The 20,730-nt window shown below is 39.1% G+C and overlaps 1 protein-coding gene across 1 annotated transcript in view; it reads left to right on the plus strand.

Moving 5' to 3' along the window:
- Cdkal1 (CDK5 regulatory subunit associated protein 1 like 1) overlaps positions 1 to 20,730 on the plus strand; it is a 532,123-nt gene that overhangs the window by 369,552 nt on the left and 141,841 nt on the right.

Genomic DNA, 20,730 nt, shown 5'->3' on the forward strand with positions numbered 1-20,730 from the left:
TAATTAGCACAATACTTAAAAATATCTAAATATGTAAAGTTTTAACAGTCTTATTATTGAGCATTTATTACTATTCCTTGGTTAAGTAGTTCAAGCTTGAGAGAGTTTTCCCTAGTAAAATGCAGTGTCAGTTGACATTGTAGAGACTGTGTGCTCCAGAAAAGATGAGGTTCCTGCTGCCTTTCTGAGTCCTCTGTGAATCAACCTGAAATTCCTCTGACATGGTCATCTCCATTTTCTTTTTTTTTTATTGAGAAAAAAAAGTTTCCGCCTCCTCCCCGCCTCCCACTCCTCCCCCCTCCCCCCACTCCTCTCCCCCTCCCCCCACTTCTCTCCCCCTCCCTCTCAAGTCTGAAGAGCAGTCAGGGTTCCCTGCCCTGTGGAAAGTCCAAAGTCCTCCCCACTCCGTCCTGGTCTAGGAAGGTGAACATCCAAACTGGCTAGGCTCCCACAAAGCCAGAACATGTAGTAGAATCAAAACCCAGTGCCATTGTCCTTGGCTTCTCAGCAGCCCTCATTGTCCACCATATTCAGAGAGTCCGGTTTTATCCCCTGCTTTTTCAGTCACAGTCCAGCTGGCCTTGGTGAGCTCCCAATAGATCAGCCCCACTGTCTCAGTAGGTGGGTGAACCCCTCTTGGTCCTGACTTCCTTGCTCATCTTCTCCCTCCTTCTGTTCCTCATTGGGACTTTGGGAGCTCAGTCCAGTGTTCCAGTGTGGGTCTCTGTCTCTATCTCCATCCATCGCCAGATGAAGGTTCTATGGTGATATGCAAAATATTCATCAGTATGGCTATAGGATAGGATCATTTCGGGTTCCCTATCTTCAGCTGCCCCAGGAACTAACTGGGGACCTCGCCTTGGGCACCTGGAAGCCCCTCTAGGTCCAAGTCTCTTCCCAACCCTAAGATGGCTCCCTTAATTAAGATATGTGCATTAGAGTACTACTCAGCGGTAAAAATCAATGACTTCTCAAATTTTGCATGCAAATGGATGGAAATAGAAAATACTATCTTGAGTGAGGTAACCCAGACCCAAAAAGATGAACATGGGATGTATTCACTCATAATTGGTTTCTAGCCATAAATAAAGGTCAGTTAGTCTATAATTTGATATCCTAAAGAAGCTAAATAAGAAGGTGAACCCAAAGAAAAACATATAGCTATCCTCCTGGGTAGGGGAAGTAGACAAGATTGCCAGGCAAAAAATCGGGATCTTAAGGGTGGGTGGGAGGGGTGTAAGGGGAGATGGGGAGAGAAAAGTGAGAAGGGTAGGATGGGGAGAACTTGGGGCAACGGGATGATTGGGATAAAGGAAGGTTGGATAGGGGAGCAGGGAAGCATCTCCATTTTCTTAAACTCTTCCAACAAGGCAAAGAAGGTTAATTTGGTAGATGGGCGCTGTAGAAACCTTTTTTTCAGCCTTTTTTTTTAATTGTTTGTTTTAATTTGTGATTAAAAAAATATCTGGTAGATCTAGCCAGGGTTTAGGTAATAGCATTATCTGGGAATAAACATTCCAGAACCAGTAACATGTATGTGTGTGTATTCATATATATTCTCAGATGAGCTGAGTCAAAAACTGTCTACCTGTTGATGAAGTGGAATGATCTTAGCAAATGATGTTCATAATAGGAGATCTACTGAGTGATTTCTTGTTTTTCCTCTTAACCTGGTGGCGAATGCTCAGGTCACCAGGACCCTCACCAGTTCAGCGTTATTGATGGTGACAGAGCGTGGGCACACATTAGCTGATTAATTACCCCATTCCTGCGGGTTGGGTTCCTTGCTGAGTACTGATGAGCTTCGTAGTTGCTTTCTCTTTTGATTTTTTTTTTTTTGTTAAACTTTTAGTTTATCTACAGAATATGAAGTCATGACTTTCCAATGTCTGGAGAACTCTTAGGAAAAATTTTTAGAGAGCTACTAAATATGGTTGAAAATGGAGGAGTGAACCACATGAGCTGGTAGTGTCAGTCAGCAGACATGTTCTGTAATTTTCTGTATTGCAATGTCGAATGTCCCATTTTTTTCTTCCCACACACGACAGTTTGGATGTTTTACATGGAAACACTATTTTTTGAAAAAAGAACAGTATAGCTTTAGTTCATGATTTGGTACAGCAAACATGAAGTCCATTCCCATGAACAGCCCCCGAGTCCAACCCGTAAGAAACACAAACTTTATTTTTAGTAATGACCTTTCATAATTCAAGCCTTGATCCTTGGAGATGCTGTTCACTTTTGATGCATCTCCAAATCCCCCTCTTTATGCATTTTAAATCAACACACACTTGCTCTGAATTAATGCATGTGGATAGACGGAGATGTAATTTAAACACATCTGTTCAAATATGCATTTCAGATCAACTCGGTGCTGCTTCTCATAATATGATGGAGTTTTTGACGGGTATTATATCCCTAAAGTACACACCAGATGGTATTTATTAGAGAATGAATGGAAATGAAGTTTAAGGATGTTGAGCTTTTTGTCTTAAGTCACTCATTTTTTAGTCATAAAACAATAACGGTCTGAAGTCCTTGTCCCTGTGATGAAGCCTTGTATGAGACATTCAATCTGAGTTGAATGTCAGCCAAGCTGAGATTAAATGTATGGGGTTTTTTTTGGAGGGGGGGGAATAGTCAATATTACTGAGAAAAGCTAGATGACAAAGAGCTAGAATAAGTAATAGCCTAATAATAGTCAGTGGCTACAACTAATACTTCATCTCAAGTAATTTATGGATTTAAATAAATTGAATAACTTTACTAAATCATCATTCACTTGGCAAATGTCAATGAATAGCTTCAAATTTATAAGAATATTATATCTTAAGATTATTATTTCAGCATCTAAAATAAATATATTTATCTTCAAAGCTACCTTTTACCACCTCTAGAAATATGATATACTATGTATCATATGTGGATCTGGAATTAACATACAGAAATTCATTGCCTGTCAGACTTACCAGCTTCAATAAAAACTGAATGTACATAGTTGTCATGTCAATAAGTAATGAAAAATGACATAAATGTTTATCCCACCTTCCCTGGCTCCTGTATTGACTCAGTCTCAAGCACAGCGTGCTCTTTGTACCCCTATGCTGATATGTGAACACGAGAAACTAACTAACAATTCTGCAGATCATGGTACATTTTGCCGAGAGCCCAGGGAAGGTGACAGCATCCATAGAGTTGCAGTATCCAGGTTTTAGGATTGGGTTTTTTTTTTTTTTCCTCTCCAGAATTTGTGACAGTTGAGTTATCCAGTGCCAAGGGGCTGGATCCAGGATTGGAAGCAGCATCTACATAGCATCCCTGTCTCTTGCATTTCTTCCAGAGCTGTGTTCTCCCATCTGGAGTCAGTAACGACTGACTGTACCAGACCAAGAGCACCTCTGAGCTGTTACTCAGTTGTGCACACAGCACCACAAATACATCTTCCCCTTGTAGATTTAGACAGTGCACAGGGAAAGCAGTGATTTGTGAAGTAACCTGTGGTTAGGTTAGGTAGTCACAGAAAACATTTTACAATATTTGAAGTAATATCATTGCTTTGCACCGGGAGCACGTCCGTGAATAAAGATGTTCGTGGGTGTCCTGCTGGTGTGGAGTCTCATGCTGTTGTATTTATTGGAAATATGCACACCATTGGCATGCTTAAATTGTGAAAATGTAATGAAAACAGAAGATTTGCATTTAAAAAGTTTCAGGTTTAAAATCATGTAACTCTTTTCAACTGAATTTCCAACTGAATAACGTATAGTTTTAATATCAAATTTCCTTCGTAGCTTAGATTGCTGTTATTGTTACTGTGAAAAACATATCTTCACATCTTTCTTAAGCTATACAACATACGATGCTCGGCCATCACATTTGATATTAGATAATTCAAAACTGATTTTTGGTAGAGGTTTTATGTTTTAATGAATATGGACTTAATGTTTAGTTTATCCTTAGACTACAGTGTATGAATAGGGGTTTATAGTTGATCAAACTGCATTATTGTAGTCAGTGCACACAAATGTTTCCGTCTTTGAAGTTGGTTTTGATGATTGCGTGGTAGCATGTAGCTTTAGCTGCTTTTTTTTTTTTCAAATCTTTTAAAGTGCTAGAGATCAAATCCAGGGATTTTTGCATGTTAAGTAAGCTCTCTATTACCAAACTACATCCTCAGTCCAAGGGACTTAATTTTTAAGGACATGCTCAAATTAGGGGATTTTTAAAATTATATTTATTTTTTATTGTGTGTATGCACACGTATGCATGTGCATCTAATGGCATGTGTTTGGAGGTCATAGGACATCTTCTGTAAATCAGTTCTTCCCTTTCACAGTGAGGGTCCTGGGGATTGAACTCCATCAGCAGGTTTGGTGGTAAACGCCTTGCCCTGGTAGGCTCTCTTTCTTTCCGTAGTAGAATTTGACATGTGTTCTGAATTTGGTGAAACAGACTGGAATGTCACAAACTTTTCTGATGAAGTCCTTTCTTTTGTTTCTTCAAGGTATTTTCATCTTCTCTTTATTCTAAAGAGGGGAAATTGGTATCAGAGTACTCAATCTTAGTCTACTCCATGTCAGCTGTGGCTCCTTTCCCATCTTCTCTAATGTGTTCAATGAATTGATTCCATTTATCTGTCATCTAAACTGCCTTTCAGCCTCATTTCCTTGTCTGCCCCCTTTCCCCAACACATCCTTTAGCCATTTACAGTGCGTCATAGGCCAGGGAGGCAAGCCTGACGTCAGTGGTCCCTGCCTTCAGTGCACTCCATCGCGTCTCTTACATGACTGGCACTTCCCTAGTGATTTTGGTAGGTGTGAAGATCCTCTCATCTGGCTGGTTTCCCCTGCCGTTGTTGTAGCTGGAGCCGTAACTATCTGGACTATGACTCTCTGTGTTTCGTCATCACTTTCATCCATCCCATACAGAAAGCACCACCAGCACCATCCACCCTAAAGGTGCCACTCCCCACAAAGCCTTTGCTTGATGCTTCCTTCAGCCCCCTTCACACTGGTCCTGACTCATGTAACTGACCCTCCAGTACTCCCATTGCTCTGCCCCACATCCCAGTGTTTGCTGCTTTGAACATGTGTGCATGTTCCTTCATGTTCTCACTATTCCATCGCTTCAGTGTGTGTTCTACTGGCCTCTCTACCTGTGTTAATAGGTGCCAGGTCACCTGTGTCTTTTGAATGCAGGGAATGTTGCAAATTGAACTGTTCTATAAACAGGAAGCACATGTTAGAATTCATTGCTTGGTACTAAAAAAGTGAATGTGCTATATTTCGTGAGATTTTATACTGACAGCAAGTTGAAATGACAATCTCAGCTTGGTTAAAAGTTACCAATTAATCAATTTTACACGCAAACACACACACACCTGTGTTTTTGTTTGTCTTATTGTGGCTTAACATCAGGTGCTTTCATGTTATGTAGTGTCTAGATGTGGTCCCTCCTGCCTCTATTCTGTCTATCTCCTGGTTAAACCTGTGCTAACACATTGCTTCCACAGAAGCTTCCTGCATCCTTCTCATATCCATATTTTGTATCCTAGGATTTGTTTTATAGTGCTCACCATACAAATGTATTTATTACTCGAGTTCTGTTGCTTGACCAGGAGTTACTGAAGTATTGCATGAAGAGCTTAGACTTTGAAACTAAAACCACAAGGATCTAGCTCTCACCTCCATATAATGTATGACCTAGGAGAAGCCATGTAGCCTCTCTGAGTATCCAAAAAGTTTTTTAAAGTTTAAAATATCATGAAGTTATAATCTGTACGAATATCGGGAGTATCAAATGAAGAGATGTGTACTAGTCTCAGTGCTTGCCATCTTCGTTTACCTTGCACACTGTCATCGCTAAAACTGGTGCTGTTGGTGAGCACCTGGCATCTGGGAGTGAGGTTTTTCCAGAAGCTGTAGCATCTGGCTCAACACATGGCTCAGTGTTAGGGCATAAGCATCCTCCTCCTTTGACACTGATTAAATCAATTATCAGTTCAATTGCCAGTATTGACTAAGGTGGATTTTCCTCGGGAAGTTATTGGAGCCCTAATTAGCTTCTCTGACCACATTTTCAGAAAGTGACTCTGGTGTAGAGGACCTATATGATGTTTGTGTCCCTCCTGACTCCACATATGTAATTTTGGTGCTTCGTGCCATGATTTTCTTCCTACTACATGAAGCATTCTAGTCACTAAGGAAGATGTTGTGTCTTCACTGCTCTGCCTTCGAAGATTATTTTGTTCCCCTTCTCTATTTTAGTGACAGTACATGCCTCTGCATTTTGCTCAGTCATTGATTTGTGGTTTTCTGTTGTATTCAGCATTTATATGGCCACCTTATAAAAGTATCATCAGGCGTTAAGAACAGCTTTTCTGGAAATCTAAATGGAACGTGCGGCCTTGTCTTTGGGAACAGATGGTATAGTCCATGAAGCAAAGAGGTTGTATTTTTCTACCTAAGGTTTCTTTCGTGAAGTCTTTTGATCAGAAATCTTTGGTGCTTTTCTACAGAGCATCACAGATGGAGGCACAATGGTCATCTTTGCAGTAATGTCTTGTTAGCTGGGGCGCAGCTACACTGGGAGGTGGCAGACCACTGACCGCTGATCCCTGTCGCTTCCCTGTGTCTTTGCTTTCTTCCAGTGTCACTTTCTAAGAATCAGAACTGCGTGTGTTTCTCTGTACCTGTGTTTCATCTTCTCCTTCGCCTTGAATTGTACCTGACACTGCTTGTCATTTGGCTGCTGCCTTCGCTGATGGTGGAAAACACTACTCAGCTCTCTTGTGCTCAGTTGTTTCCATGCTCCCTGTAGGACTTCCACTGTCCTTGGTTAGCCTGGATCCAGTCTTGTTTAAATTAGAGCTTCCTCCATTCTGAAACCTAGCTGGCAGTCTGACTCCTTTGCACATTTGCTGGCTACATTGTTACTCATAGGTACTTTGCACATATACATTTATTTGCACAAAATTGTTATATTGAAATTGGTCATTAACCTTTATTGTTAATAAAAGTATTAGCTATTATTCTACATGATTCCCAAGGATTCAGTAAAGTGGTTTGAGAAACAATTCCTATCAACTTCTCATTCCTTTGTGCACATCAGTCACTTTGTGTGTGTGTGTGTGTGTGTGTTTGTGTTATATGCTTGTGTTCATTTTGTATATGCACATTTGGAGGCCAGAGGTCACCATTAGGTGGCTTTCTCTATTACTCTCTACCTTACACTTTTGAGACAGAGCTTCTCTCTGAATCTGGAGATACCAACTGGGTGGACTGTGTGTCCAGCAGACCCAAGGGAAATGTTTATCTCTGCCTCACTGGCACTGGGATTCATAATCCATCACCACAACCCGCTATATATGTGGGTGCTGGGAATTCAAACTCCGATGCTGGTGTTTACTTAGGAACACTTTCCTGACTGAGCCATCTTCCTGCCCTCTTTCACCTATCTGTATCTCATATTGTTGTTTTGATGTCTTGGTCTCTTAGTCTCCCCTGCTTTGGTGCAGTAACTTAGCTAGGCAGTTTATGCAGTTCTAGTAGCTGAAAGCCCACAATTCAGGCAGTTACAGCTTCAATGTCTAGTGAGGTCTCATTCGTCATAGGTGGGCACCTTAGAATTCCTACCCAAAGACAGAAACTAAGCGGAATGCTCTCTTTCGCAGCCAACCCTATAAAAAGAACATGAATCCCTACCTTGTCACCACAGGAAGCCATGTTGACATTACAGCATTGACAGATTCATTTCATGATGGGCTTTGGATAAGGGGTTAAGTCAAACCCTAGCACAGTAAATAGCAAAGGAGGATCCTGGGCATATGGCCTGCTGTGAGTCTTTGGAGCCATTATTTACATGTGAATTGTGTGAAGGGCACAGGTATCTTGGTTTGTGTGCCAGGCTACATATTACAAGACGGGGTATCCTGATCTACAGTAGTTACAAGTTTCCTCAAATCTTTTGCTAGCAGTGATGTCACTGGGGCTGTTGTCTAAACCCTGAATGATTTTGGACATGATGTCAGGTGTAAGATTGCCTCTCTAGTAGCTACAGTGGCTGGACCTTATGGGGGTTCTATGGGGCTATGAAGCCTGGCCACAGCAGAGCCATATGGCTATGGAAGCTGAACACTCATCACAGTGAAAGGCCAGCCCGCATGGCCTGGAATAGAACAGACTAGAGCTTCCAAGTTAGGGATTCAGGCCAAGTGAGTATCCATGACATAGTGTCACAAATGATGGGCTCAGCACGTAAACCATCACTTCCATGTGAGTGTCATATGGGAGATGCTGGAGGTCACCTGCTGCCTCTGGGGTCCTCTCAGGTGTTCAGAGTAAGCCTGTGGAGAGGCACTGTTCAGTGAAAATATAATATTGTAATGCTGAGAGTTATCCCTTTCAGGTCACAAAAAAGGGCTACTGTGACCCGAGTCAGTATCCAGAGTCCTCTATATACCCCCCCATTTTTGCCTTTATTTCCAAGACTCTGTATTACACCCTCTCCCCCCAAAATTTTAACTGAAATTTGTACATAATCTCCAGCTATGTGCCGTGAACAATGACACAGCCTTGCCCTTCTGTTCATTTCTAGAGGCAGCAATTGAAGGTGAAAGGGCTCTTAGTTAACCGTACACTTTTAAACAAAGTGCTCACTTGAGACAGGATGTCATCATCAGCCACAATGCAGTAAAGTTTAAGTTTTGCCCCCAAAGAAGCCCGTCATTTACAAAGTCCTGTGAATCTCCACTCTCCTCTCCCCTGCCAGAGTTACCTTCTCGGGCTTTAAAGTACTGAAACTGGTATGAGTCAACCCAGGGCTTAGCCCTTGATAGGACAAGTCAAGCCTGTCACTGTATTGAATTCACTAATTCAGCGCCCTGTCTGTTCCCCAATCCTCCTGAGCACTTCTCTAAAGAGCACCACCCTCCAACCTGTGAGGCTGCTGCCTAGTCTAAGACTACCTGCAGTTCATTAGGAGACAAAAGCATGTGAGATCCCATAGGTGGGATGAGAAATTAGGAAAATGGTACCTACCAGAGGTGGTACCAAGGAAGATTCTGGATCAAGACCAGGACTGAACTGTGAGTACATGAAACACATGAAGTTTCAGAGAGCACTATATTTGCCTCCCCAATAGTGTCCCTCAAAGCACTTAGCAAAATCCAGGAAATTCCTGGCCTGACAGGGTACAGTTCCATCAGATGGTAACTGCTGGTGGTTCTGTAGACCCTGTGGTTTCTCTTGGAGCTGTCATGGTGCCTCAGCTGCTATAAACATGTAAATGAATGGGTAGTCTGGGGCTCATTTATAAAGCAATCAACGGGAAGATTTGTCACTAGCCCTAGTCTGCCAACTCTGAGCTATCAGGATGAAGTCAATGATGGCAACAGCAGTAGACAGTCAACTGATTACGAATGAAATAATTGCAAGTCTGCTTTGATTTAGTGGACTGTTTGAGTTCTTTTATACAGGCATCTCTTCTTGTCCGCCTGCCTGCTTCACTGCTTTTCTCTCTCCCCACCTCCATCCCTCCATCCCTTCATCCTCCCTCTTTTGTTCTTTCTTTTCTTCCTTTCTTTCCCCTTCTCTCTCTTCCTTCCTTCCTTTCAACTCTCACATAGTCCAGGATAGCCTTGAACTTCCTCTGTAGCCAAGGATGACCTTGATACTCCCACCTTTGCCTTCTTAGTGTTGGGACTGCAGCTGTGTACCGTCATGCCCAGTTTAGGTGGCATGATTCCAGTGCTTCATGCATGCCAGGCAAGTAATGTACTCACTGAATCTACAACCCCAGCCCTCCTGAAACCAACACTTAATGATAACATATCCATACAGAATATTAATTAGTCTGACTTGTTGTTGATACTGGACTATATAATAGAAGCACTATATTATGACCTTATAAATTATTCTTCTCAAGACTGTTTATCACCCTCTGATAATGCTTCCCATTAGAGAATCCTGTGATCCCGGGTTGAATTTCTAAAATTTCAGTAAGCAGTTTTCTTTCTCATCGTCTAATTTTAAAAGATTTAAGAAACTTGCCCAACTTTGTAGTTTGTACCCTGTCTTGATATTCATTTAATTGGTTCTGCTAATGTGAATGCCCTTTCGAATATGAAAAAATAAAGCAAGAGGGAAAAGTTGATTATTTCTGTAATTGGATTTTCTCTTGAATAAAATGATTTCACCTACTTTATCTTTCTGACTTAAGGGATGGGGCGGGGGCTAGTTTTCTTTGCCATTGTAGTCAGCAGCCGACAGAAAACGGTGTAGTGACTTCTGAGGTGTTGGAGTGGCAGAGTGCTTCGGCTGTAATTAATTAGTGATGCTGAACGTACTCGCCCATGCTTTCCTTTCCAAATCTCAATTTCTACTGTGTGCAAAATAATTCCATCCGGGAAGAATTCTAATTACTTTAGTAATTATCATCTTATCTCTAAATGGAATTCAGACATTCGCTGCAGTTTATGAATGTTAGGACTGTTTCATTTTCTTTTCACCTTGAATACCAGAAAAATACACATCACCAAATCCGGCTTCATTGAACCTTATAATTCATGTTGCCATAGAAACAGGAAAACTCATATAAGAATCATGTTAACAGTACCATAGATAGTAAATACCTTCACTCTAACCCACAGTGTCATAAAATGATTTTAATAACAGATGTGAGAATCCTGTGAAATTTAATATGGCTCCTTTTAAATATTATAACAGTATGATCAGTATGCTTACTTTTAATTTTTAAAGCAATATCTTTGGTCTTATGTAAGGTTTTGTGCTTATTCCAAAATACTTGCTGTGTAGTGCAAGCGCAGCATCGCGGGATAAAATCTTACTTAGCATGGTGTTTATTTAATTTTTAGTTAACAGTGATGATTCATAACACTGTTTTTCTTGAAGCAAAACTGTGTCTTTTGGGTTCATACCAGGTTTGCAACTATAATAAATGCTACTAAATTCTTCAGTTCCATCAGCTTGAGCTGTGCCCAGGCTCTCCCCTCCCCTTGTCTGTTTCACAGCCGTTCTTCTTTCCGAGTTTCAGGAACGGTGTCACGAGTGATCTTACGGCCATTTGTTTTGTGGTTGTAAATTCTGATCTCCCCACATGGCTTCATCTCATTCCTGCCTTGTGTCATATGGATTGCTTTTTTACTTAACAATAAAATTATATCCAATTAAACAAATGATTAAGTTTTTCTAGGTTATTGAAAGTTTTACTACTTTCAGTAAAGATTAAAAGCCAGATGAAATTTTGTATATTTTTAATAAATAATCAAATGAGATATATATCAAAAAATTATTTCAAAATAAGTTTTTTTAAGTTTTCATTTTATATATATATATTACATGCAGCACTAGAAAGATATTTTTATACATTTATGTTTTGCATCAAGTTTATCTCCTCCATACTAAAACTAAGACTTAAAGAACCCTTTCTTATGGTCCTTGCTGACTTGCACTCACTCCTGTGGCCGGGTGGCAATCTTGAGAGTATAAATTATTTTCGCAAAACCAACAAACAAGTGCTAATTAGTAAAAACTTACCCCAAAAAGAGGCTAAATAATCATTGTGTCAATGTCAAATTTTGCCTAATGCTTGAAATGACTTGGTGTTGAAATGCTGAAAACATCTTCACACAAGGAGACTTAAACTTCTCTTTAAGCGTCATGCATGTTATAGGTATTTTTATGTGGAAAAGTTCACAATTGTTGATTTATAGAAATGTGCGCTTGCTTTTGATACAGGTTCTCACTCCGTACTCCAGGCTTTCCTGGAACTCCTGGTAGTCCTCCTGCCTCAGCCTCAGCAGTCTTAGTACTGTACCACACCTAACCTCTAGGAATATCATTATGCTCTAGCTTTTTGTATGAACTTTTCAGGCAGGAGGGTTTCAATGTGTTTCTTTTTGTTGTTAATCATTATTTGACCCTTAAACAATAGACTACACATATTAAAGTATCATTAAAGTCACAGCATATGGTCCTTGTACATTCAGTGGTCTGGTCAGGATTGTGCTAAGAAAGGAGACATGTTCCTATTTTGAACCGAGGGTGATTGATATAGGAAACCAGTTGGATAGACAGATGGACGCATGCATACATGTATTCTAGACTCTGAGTGCTGCATTGGAGAGTAGTTTGGATGAATAGACAGACTCTCAGAAAGATAATTATTTATCCATTTGAACAAATTTTCCAAAAATGAAAGTTTTGTGCAGCAGTGTTAGTTAGGCCTATTTATTTGACTTTTTTTTACTGTTTTAAAAGATCTTATTTTATATACATAAATTTTTTGCCTGCATATATATATATATATATATGCACCATGTGTGTGCTTAGTGCCTGCATATATATGTGTGTGTGTGTGTGTGTGTGTGTATATATATATATATATACACATATATATATATATATATATACACCATGTGTGTGCTTAGTGCCCAAGGACAACAGAGAGGGCATTAGATCCCCAGGAACTACAGTTACTGATGGCTTAAAATACCAGATGAGTGCTGGGAACGAAGCCCTGGTCCTGTGCAAGAACAACAAGCGCTCTTAAGTGCTGAGCCATCTCTCCATCCCCCTAAATTGGTTACTTAAAATAGTTTGTCTTAATGAAGATTGTTTTTAGTTTTCAGCTAGTATAGTATGTTTTTATTTGTGTAATCATTTTAAACATTGCAAACCTTCAGAGACTGAAATGCTGGTGAAACCCTTCACTACACATTTTAAGACTCTTGTCACTGTCAGAATATTTTTCAAGTCTAGAGTTTTTAAATTTTTCTCACACTTTACTCATAAACCACTCACAAATTCCCATGTTTCGCAGTTTTAGTTAATATAATTTGTGACAAAGAAAAGTACAACCACTTGTGCTATGTCAAGTCTCCTTTGGTGGCATTTATACTCTGATCCTGTTCTCCTGTGATTTCCTAGCACTTACCTAGGGCACCAACTGAGAAGACCGTAAACAGAAACAGGCTGTGGAAATGCTAGGATGAAGAGTTGGTGTGAGTGTGGTCCTTGCCTAAGTCTCATGAAGAGTGGAAGAAAGTAGGCATCATTTAAAGGGTTGTGCTGTGAGCCCCATCTTCTCCAAGATGGGGCTAAAGCTTGGAGAAGATGGGGCTAAAGCTGGGATCTTTGAAGTAACTTTTGGTAGCAAGACTGTTAATGAACCCAAATCTGTCTGGGTTTAACATGAATTCTTTCCTCTGAGATTGTTGCTAGGTTTTCTACAAACCATCTGAATATAGGGATAATCACATTCATTTCTAGAAGAATAATGAGAATAATAAAGGCAACAATAAGGTCTTAGAAAGAATAAATGTAGCCTGGAGCCATTTAGTTTTAAATTGCCTCTGTGTTCATGTGAGCAGTGGACAGGGCACTGAGAGGGCTGGAAGATTCAGGTCTAAATTGTGATTGCACCAGCAATAAATAGCCTGGTGGCCTTTGACAAGTCTCTTAACCTCTAGAAAGAGCGTAGATATCTCTGCTCTGAAATATTACTGCAAAAATACAAGCAAGTTTTTACATTGCATTAAATTACTGGAGAAAAACTATTATGAATAATAAGTTTTGTTCTCAGTGAACTTATGATCCACTAAAACTTCTAATACAGTCATGCAGTGAACACATGTGGACACAGGTCAGAGAGAAGACAGCCTTAGGGAGTGATTAAAAACTTCAGACTAGGACCCTCATTTAATATATCCTAATTGTGTAACTGTCTGTAATTCACCTCTCTGAATCTTATTCCACTAATGATATTTCCCCATTTGTCCTGGAGACTTACAAGAAGTTGTCTCCAGCAAACTGTAAATTGTCCATGCATTGCCTGGCACTAGGTGTTTCTATTTCTCTGACAAGGTTTCAGTGAGGGTGGGAGACACATGTAGGCCCTGTTCAGCAGGTACCCTTCCGAGCACTGCATCCCCTTGAGTGAACTTACCACTGAATGCTTTTACTAACAAAGCCGCCAAAGGCTAAGTTCACTCAGTCACTCACCCTGGGCCTGCAGCAGTAGTGCTAATACATCCAGCTGTGGGAAGAAACAAACTTCTTCCAGATGCACAGGTCAGAAGACTGGGAGTAGATGCCCAAGCAATGGGTTCTGTCCCAGCTACTTTGGGCTTCTTGATACTTTTTTTTTTAAAGCCCAGGAGATTTAAGGTTTTTAAAAGGATTCATTTATTGTTTACTTATGTACATGTGATAGTGGACAGTTCTCTTTCTAATATATGGAACTGCCATATTTTGTTCATGCCTTCAACAGCTAGTAAGCACTTTAACTGTTTCTAATTTTGGCCTGTTATAAAGAATAATAGGAAATCCACTCTGAAAATCCACTTCTCCAATATCCACTTCTCCTAGATAGATACCTTATAATATGGTTCCTGGGTTACCCTGCATGTTCTGCTTAACTATTTAAGGACTTGCCAACATGTTTTTCAAATGGCCACACCACATTACACCCCGTCTTACTATGAATGCAGGCTCAGTGTTCATCTTGTGCACCTACATCTGCTCTTGTCTTCTTTAAGTTGCAGCCACACTACTGGCTTTGTAGTTTTAATTTGTTTTTCCTAGACCCAATCGTTCCACATGTACTAGCTAGTTTATTCTCTAGTGAAGTGGTGATTAAAGTCTCGACTGTTGTTTTGTCTTTTTATTAGTAAGTCAGAGATTTTGAAATGGTTTGGGGGACAAGACACATGGTTCAGAAGTATGCTCTCCTAATCTGTGACTTATCTCTTCAATTATTTGTTTAGAAAGACTTATCTTCTTCTATTTGTGTGCATTTATATGTGTATCCATAGGACATGAAACTAGAAAGGCACCTGAAGGGAGAAGGGATCTTAGGGTGGTAGGAGATAGAATGATGGACTAAATGTAAAAGGGAAACAGGGGGGCTCGCTGGGGAAGAAAGGAAGCATTAGGGAAGGAATAGTGGGGAGTAAACAGGAATAAAGTGTCATGGCACATACATGGTCAGGTGCCATGCTGAAACCCAGTACTTCATATGCTAGTGTGAAATTCCACTTATAGTTTTGAAATCACTGATATTTTAATCTTTCTGTTTAATTTTTCTTTGCAAAATTTATGAACACTTCCTTGATTTGTCTTATTTTTGCCACTTAACTCTTTTCTTAGTGAAGTTACTTTATGTGTGTTTTATTTTCTGGTATCTCTTTTGGATTGTTGATTATTAATACATAAAAATACAACTGACATTCCCAGGTTGCTGCTGGAGCTTGCAAGCTTTCTTAGACCTCCATACCCTCATAGACTAATTAGATTTCTTTGTATTTTCTGTGGAATGTCTTATCTGCAGAAGAGTTAGGTTCCTTCCTTATTTACAACAAACATGCCTTTAATTTCTCTTGTTTGTCCTTCTTTACTGACCAGGCTTCCATAGTATATTGAGTTGAGGAAGTGAGAACAGGAATCTGTAACTTATATTATCAGTTTTATTGGGAAAACATCCATTCTTTGGAAAATATATGAACTGTAAGTACTTGGGAGTATTTGATTTATCTACTTAGTTTTCTGCATCTACGAAGACCACCATGAGGGTTTTTTTTTATCATTTATTCCTTTAGTGTGATTCAGTGTGTTGATATTTGCATTTCAGATCACTCTTGAATTAAAACATGGAGGAATAATCCTTCCCATAGATTGTTGGATCAGTTTGGTAATGTTTTATTAAGAAAACATCATCTTTGTATTCACGGGAGATATTAGTATAGAGTTCATTTGTAATCAGTTTCTTTGATTTTAGAATATGCTAGACTCTAACTTCTGACTTTTTTGTTTGGTATAATAGTTTCTGTAACATTAATCTTATTTTTTAAATGTGTTTAGTAGGATCTGCCGTGAAGCCATCTGAACCTGGGTTGTGTTGTCTTGTCCTGTTTTCTCTTGAGGTAAAAGATATAAACTAGGAGTTTAATTTTGTGATAAGTAGAAATGCATTCGGATTTTCTGTTTCTTCTTAGGTCCATTTTTATCATTTAAAAAACTCTCCAGTGTCATCTAAGTTATAAATACTGGCATAAAACTGTGTATAGTATATTCTCAAGGTGACATTAGTGTTGGTAGTAGGTTCTGTCATGGTGTCCCATCTTTCATGCTAGAAGTTGATCATGTTATCTCCTTATTTTCTTCTCAGATTAGTTAGAACCTAAGTAATTTTAGTTTCTCGGAGATGTGTCTCTTACTTTTATTGATTTTTTTCCTTATTGTTTCCTTTTTTATTGTTTCCTCCTTATACTTTTTATTTCCTCTCTGTTTTACTTAGGGTTTGATTTCTTCCTCTTGGTTGGTTTTGTGAAATGAAAGCTAAGAATATTGATTTTATATCTTCCAAACACAGTCATTAAACCTTAAAATTCCCAAGTACTACTCTCACTGTAAATCGTATTTATAGACAATCTATGTTTTCTATTGTTTTAAGATCTTTATTTCCTCTTCCCAGTGCTTGGAAAGAGAAAGAGGATTAGAGGAATGGGAGACCAGCCTTGGCTAATTGGCTATCTCTGAGGCCAGTCTAAGTTACATGAAAGTCTTCCTGAGAAATCAAATTTTGGAGTGCATATATGTATTTTTTCATTCAAGATAAATGACTCTTGAAATGTCTTGTCCTGTGTTGTCTTTTGTGCCACCAAACTGGTTTGTGTGTGCTAGAGATCAAACCCAGGGCATATACTAGGTAAACACTTTACCAACTGAGCTATATCCCCAAACTCCATAAACCCCAACCCAGTGCTAGCAGATGCTATGTAATCAGTCCAGGTTCCTGGTAGAGTCCCGTAACCAAACTGATGAGTCAGATGTACATCAGGGTCCTTATTCTGTTCCCAAGTTATTTCACAAACCTGCTTTGGCAGTAAACACAAGACTGAAAAAATGGTGAGTCCAATTTTCTCTGTTATTGCAGCTCATTGAATATCTTTATTTCAACATTTCAGAATTACTTTCTAAAACTACTAAGAAAGCATAAATATTACAAGGTGTTGAAACTCGAGAGAATACTAGTCAGTGATTGCATACATGTTACTACTTCAATAAATTTGTGAAAATGAAATTTTTTTAAAAAAATAGAATTTTGAAAATTCAGTGACTCAAAAAGACAGTGTTTCCCCAGAATTACCTTTTAAATATTTGTAATAATATTCTGTTTTACACCCTCATCATTTCCTCTAACTTAAATCACAAGATACAAAATTAGAATTTGCTTTGCTTCAAACTTCTTTGATTTTTACATACTGAGAATTATTTGCTAGGCAAATTAACAATGTAAATGAGATTTTAGTTGGCTTACCTAAGGAATCAAATTATTTTCAAGACTATAAGTGGCAACATTTACATATTTTAAATTAATGTATAGATGAGCCTTGTCTGATATTGAGGTTCAGACTTTACTTTTATGATATAAATAATCAACTTATACTCTTACATACTTTTAAACAGTTAAACAGTTTCTACTTCTAAATATTGGCATGTCATCAGTTTGTAGTACTCTGTCTCCTGTGTTACCAGACCAGATTTTGAATTGATTGTTGAGTTAAAACATTCACATTTGAACATCCCAGTTGGTCACAACCCACCTTCCACCACCACCAGGGAAGCCAGAGTAAGCAGGTGTTGGCCAGTGCTGAGCACACTGATAGAGAAGGATGGGGGAGGGTTCAGAAAGGGACTTTCCTTTGGGAATACCCGACAGCTATTGCCAGATTCATTCTGATTCAAAAATTAGGACAATGACTTCATTTCTTGCCATGTTTCACAGGCAGTTTCTAAGATATTTTTAATTTCCAGGGGGACATGGACTCTCATCTGTTATCTTTTGCCTCTATTTTTATCTGTGGATTTCTTTATATCATGACTAGTTAGAAGACAAGTGTAAAACTAGCTAATTGAAACTTATTTACACACTTCTTTCTGTTCACAGACTTAATCTAGCAAGTTGTTCTTTTCTTCTGAGTTTTACTAAGGAAATACATGCTTCTATGATTTTTAAAATGTGATTTTGATTGTCCTTAAAGAAGAAAGAAGTAGGTTTATGTCACAGTAGACCATTTCTTTTTTCTGTAAAAAACTGTCCCTCATATTTATCATCACATTGAAAAATCCTTGAATTACTTTACAAGTTATAATCCATGCAAATTAATGACTGTGAGTAAAGTAGAAATGAGAAGAGGGTACTTTTATAGTGAGTGGGTCTGTGTTTCCTTCACATAAACATCAAGTACTATGCAAAGGGATCAGGAGCTTTTGTTTCCATGAATTTATTTGTTAGGAGCTCTGCAGTTTGACCGAGCCTTCTTCTCTCTTATGCTACCAAATTCTTGTGCTCATCTATGAAGAACCATGTATGACAGGAAAGTAGATGTAGGATGATATGGAATATGTTCCCTAATGTGTATGGGTTCGTTCATAATTTTGGGGTACTATAGTGATATTTCATTTATATTTTAATAAATAAAGCTTGCCTGAAGATCAGTGAGTAAAGCAGTCACACTGGTCAGCCTTACAGACCAGGCAGTGGTAGGTAATTCACACCTTTAATCCCAGTAGCCACACTAGTTTATCATAGAAACTGGGCGGTGCATGCCCTTAATCCCAGTGGTGCACACCTTTAATCCCAGCCCTAGAGAGGAATATAAGACTGGGAGACAGCTCTCCTTCAGTCTCATTCTGAGATTCCTGGAGGCAGGATAGCCATTTTGAACTGAGGTAGAGATAAGAGCCAATGTTTTTCAGATCTTCAGGTTGAACCCCAATTTCTGATCTGCATTTCTATTTTCCATGCTATGGAACTGTTAGGAACCACTGTATCATTCTGTTACCATTACACTGTTACAATTTTGGATATTTGTAGCCAACTGAATAGAAACTCTAAGGCTGTGGAGAAAAATGGCACCACCTCCAGCATTAATTTGCTCTATATTCCGCTCTTCAATTAAAGTCTCTGGTGGCTGGAGAGATGGCTCAGCAGTTAGGAGCAATCACGTGCTCTTGCAGAGGACTTTGGTTCAATTCTCAGAACCCATAGGGTACCTCATGAATGTCTGTAACTTCAATTTCAGGGTGATCTGATGCCTGTTCTGACCTCTGTGAACACCATGCTTAATGGTGTACAGGTATACATGAAGAGAAAAACACTCATACACATAAAACAAATAAAATATCTTCTAAAAAATGTTTGCAGTGCTTTGTTCTTTAATACCAAAAGGACAGTGAAAATGACTATTTGTTGATATAAATTCTCAGCCTTAAGGAAATAAATACGAAGGCTATGGGCAGAGAAATTGAGACAGACTTTGACATTTCTTCAAATAAGAAATGATGCTACATCTGTAAGAAGGTGTCCTGTGAAGGAAAACTGAAGATGGAGAAAGAGCTGGCAGAGACTGAACCGTACTGAATTACTGCTTTTTTTTTTTTACCTTAAATTATAAACTGGAAAACAAACTCAAGTAAAATAGAACAAATAACACATATGGAAAACGAGACAGAAAAAGCTAAATATCAAACTGGTGGTTTGAACATTCAAAATAAATGAGTCCCTAAGAGGAAGTGTTGTAGATGACATTTCCTAGAGAAATTACTGAAGAAATAATACAAGACAATCTCCTAGAGAAATTATTAAGGAAATAATATGAGAGACTTAGATTCCTAGACTGAAAGACTTTAAGTCTATAGATTGTGCCTTGTACAATGATTTTAAAAATATAATAAAAGCCATATTAGCATGAAATTTAAAATGATTGAGAAAACCTGACGCCCTAAAAAGAGAGTGATACAGCACACGCAATGGAATATGTGTGGGTGGGGTGTGTGTCCGTCACAGAGTATAGACCTGGCTGACACAGGCCCTAGGGTTAATATCACGCACTGCGAAACTGTGAGTATGCACAGGAGTGAATTTCATGGCTTCAGCTCTATCAGCCGTTTTCAAAAGGAACAATGCAAAATTCCGGTGGATAATCGTGTGAATTTGGAATATTAGGTAACTGTACTGCCAATCAGTCATGTGTTCAGATACCCTGAGACCTAATAACTGTCACCTGATACCGAGAAACACACCAGCAGAGTGAAGGAAGTAATTGAGAATTAGCAAAACCTACGACCTAAGAAAACAAGACTGAGGAAAAGAGAGCAAGGAGCAGGAGTCAGGGGTAACAGCCAGCTCATTGCTAGAGTAGTGCACGCTGGAAGAAAGCAGTGGCCTTTCCAGAAACTAGGGACATGGATGCTGAGCGACCTCATCCATCAAGTGTTTAGAAAGTAGGTTTGATTTTTGTCATCTCCACTCCATCCCTGCCACCTGTGCCAGGCATTGAACCCAGGGCACTGTACCTGTCTAGCAAGCTGTGCCATGGAACAACAGTTCATCCTGCTGTTGAGTTTTGGTAGGTCTGATGAAGCCTTGAGAAGATATCAGTTTAGGAAAATAAAATGTTAAGCAAACTTTCCAAAGACTCAGTTGCTACTCTTAGGAAAACTTAAATGTTGAGAAACAACCTGGTCTGCCAGTTGTCTCTGCAGTTCTTTTATGGAAGTACTACGAATACAGTGTTAAGAACATAGGGTTAGCGTATAATTCCAGCTAGTTCATTTACCGTAATGTAAAAGTCCCTTAAATACTGCCTTTAAAAAACCAACAAATCCAGAAACAGCAGAGTAAGCATCTGTCTTAAGAGACAGAGGA

This window comes from Microtus oregoni, unplaced genomic scaffold (assembly GCF_018167655.1).
Source record: "Microtus oregoni isolate MIOR12 unplaced genomic scaffold, Mior012 000042F_ref0000377, whole genome shotgun sequence".
Lineage (NCBI taxonomy): Eukaryota > Metazoa > Chordata > Mammalia > Rodentia > Cricetidae > Microtus > Microtus oregoni.